The 2,533-nt window shown below is 51.2% G+C and overlaps 1 non-coding gene across 1 annotated transcript; it reads left to right on the top strand.

Moving 5' to 3' along the window:
• The first annotated feature begins 956 nt into the window (after positions 1–956).
• Trnai-uau (transfer RNA isoleucine (anticodon UAU)) lies at positions 957–1,030 on the top strand. The gene has a single exon. It is a non-coding gene; the product is annotated as a tRNA-Ile (tRNA).
• Positions 1,031–2,533: the final 1,503 nt, after the last annotated feature.

Below are 2,533 nucleotides of genomic sequence, written 5' to 3'. Positions count from 1 at the left end.
CAATTGTGTGAAGGATGAGGAAAAAAATCGGCCCTGCAATTTCACAGGATTCATCCCACACAGAAATTTAATTTCACGTATTGTTAATAAATGACAACCGAACCCAGCAGACAAAGATTCTTGTAGCGCATTCGTACGCAAAAATACGTTAATCAGTTAATGAGAGACATCAATAGAAATGAAAAAAGAAAATGCAAGATAAATGTAAAAATCCTGTGTGAAATTTCATCATCTGTTTGCCTCCGCGGTGCTCATCCGAGATCTTACTCTCTGGCTCATGTGGAGTCGTCGTCAGACCGAAAGGAATGAATTTAGTCGTACAGAATGTGGATTGTGCAGCAGTATGGACGTCACGTGTCACAGAAAATTACAACTGGGTTTTTCGCCCTAGTGAAGCGTTTCGTTCAAGCTTGGGCCCTACGGTCCAGTGTTTATTTTTCCGCGCGGTCGTCGTGCAGAGTTGATAAAATATGTGTTGTCACGAAATACGCGTGAGGGACACCATGCAGAAAGCTGGACTGAATGGGCGTTGACCGAGGAATTCTCTGAGTTGCCAGCAGCACGACTATCGCTCAAAACACCTGTTCCTGCTATTGTGCCGAGTAGTAATATGACACGAACCACACTTCACGCTAAGTAAATCTGACCGATTATCATAATTTAGCTGAATATGTAAGCAGTATCATAATTAAAAACGTAGAATAACAGTAGCAGCAATTTACTGTAACACGGGGAATACAGTTCCGTCTCACATGGTCACGCTAGCGAGCCGTTTGCAAGGTAGCTGCTATTGTGGCGCCACTGGCCACCACTGGTTTCAGCGTCAAAGTATATTATACTTATATGGATATACTTATATGGATATGGTGTCTGTTCTTTCGGACATATATGGTGAAAATGTGGGTGTCGCGGGAGGCGTGCGCGAGATAGTCAATGCAGACGCAATATTCTCTGTGACCTCGGTGGCTCAGGTGGATAGAGCGTCTGCCATATAAGCAGGAGATCCCGGGATCGAGTCCCGGTCGGGGCACACATTTTCACCTGTACCCGTTGATATACACTCCTGGAAATTGAAATAAGAACACCGTGAATTCATTGTCCCAGGAAGGGGAAACTTTATTGACACATTCCTGGGGTCAGATACATCACATGATCACACTGACAGAACCACAGGCACATATACACAGGCAACAGAGCATGCACAATGTCAGCACTAGTACAGTGTATATCCATCTTTCGCAGCAATGCAGGCTGCTATTCTCCCATGGAGACGATCGTAGAGATGCTGGATGTAGTCCTGTGGAACGGCTTGCCATGCCATTTCCACCTGGCGCCTCAGTTGGACCAGCGTTCGTGCTGGACGTGCAGACCACGTGAGACGACGCTTCATCCAGTCCCAAACATGCTCAATGGGGGACAGATCCGGATATCTTGCTGGCCAGGGTAGTTGACTTACACCTTCTAGAGCACGTTGGGTGGCACGGGATACATGCGGACGTGCATTGTCCTGTTGGAACAGCAAGTTCCCTTGCCGGTCTAGGAATGGTAGAACGATGGGTTCGATGACGGTTTGGATGTACCGTGCACTATTCAGTGTCCCCTCGACGATCACCAGTGGTGTACGGCCAGTGTAGGAGATCGCTCCCCACACCATGATGCCGGGTGTTGGCCCTGTGTGCCTCAGTCGTATGCAGTCCTGATTGTGGCGCTCACCTGCACAGCGCCAAATACGCAACGACCATCATTGGCACCAAGGCAGAAGCGACTCTCATCGCTGAAGACGACACGTCTCCATTCGTCCCTCCATTCACGCCTGTCGCGACACCACTGGAGGCGGGCTGCACGATGTTGGGGCGTGAGCGGAAGACGGCCTAACGGTGTGCGGGACCGTAGCCCAGCTTCATGGAGACGGTTGCGAATGGTCCTCGCCGATACCCCAGGAGCAACAGTGTCCCTAATTTGCTGGGAAGTGGCGGTGCGGTCCCCTACGGCACTGCGTAGGATCCTACGGTCTTGGCGTGCATCCGTGCGTCGCTGCGGTCCGGTCCCAGGTCGACGGGCACGTGCACCTTCCGCCGACCACTGGCGACAACATCGATGTACTGTGGAGACCTCACGCCCCACGTGTTGAGCAATTCGGCGGTACGTCCACCCGGCCTCCCGCATGCCCACTATACGCCCTCGCTCAAAGTCCGTCAACTGCACATACGGTTCACGTCCACGCTGTCGCGGCATGCTACCAGTGTTAAAGACTGCGATGGAGCTCCGTATGCCACGGAAAACTGGCTGACACTGACGGCGGCGGTGCACAAATGCTGCGCAGCTAGCGCCATTCGACGGCCAACACCGCGGTTCCTGGTGTGTCCGCTGTGCCGTGCGTGTGATCATTGCTTGTACAGCCCTCTCGCAGTGTCCGGAGCAAGTATGGTGGGTCTGACACACCGGTGTCTATGTGTTCTTTTTTCCATTTCCAGGAGTGTACAACAACGCCGGTCATCAGCTGAAGGTATTAATATATAATTCTGATTTGAAA

Source organism: Schistocerca nitens, chromosome 5, assembly GCF_023898315.1.
Source record: "Schistocerca nitens isolate TAMUIC-IGC-003100 chromosome 5, iqSchNite1.1, whole genome shotgun sequence".
Taxonomy (NCBI): Eukaryota; Metazoa; Arthropoda; class Insecta; order Orthoptera; family Acrididae; genus Schistocerca; species Schistocerca nitens.
This window is presented reverse-complemented; position numbering and strand designations above follow the sequence as displayed.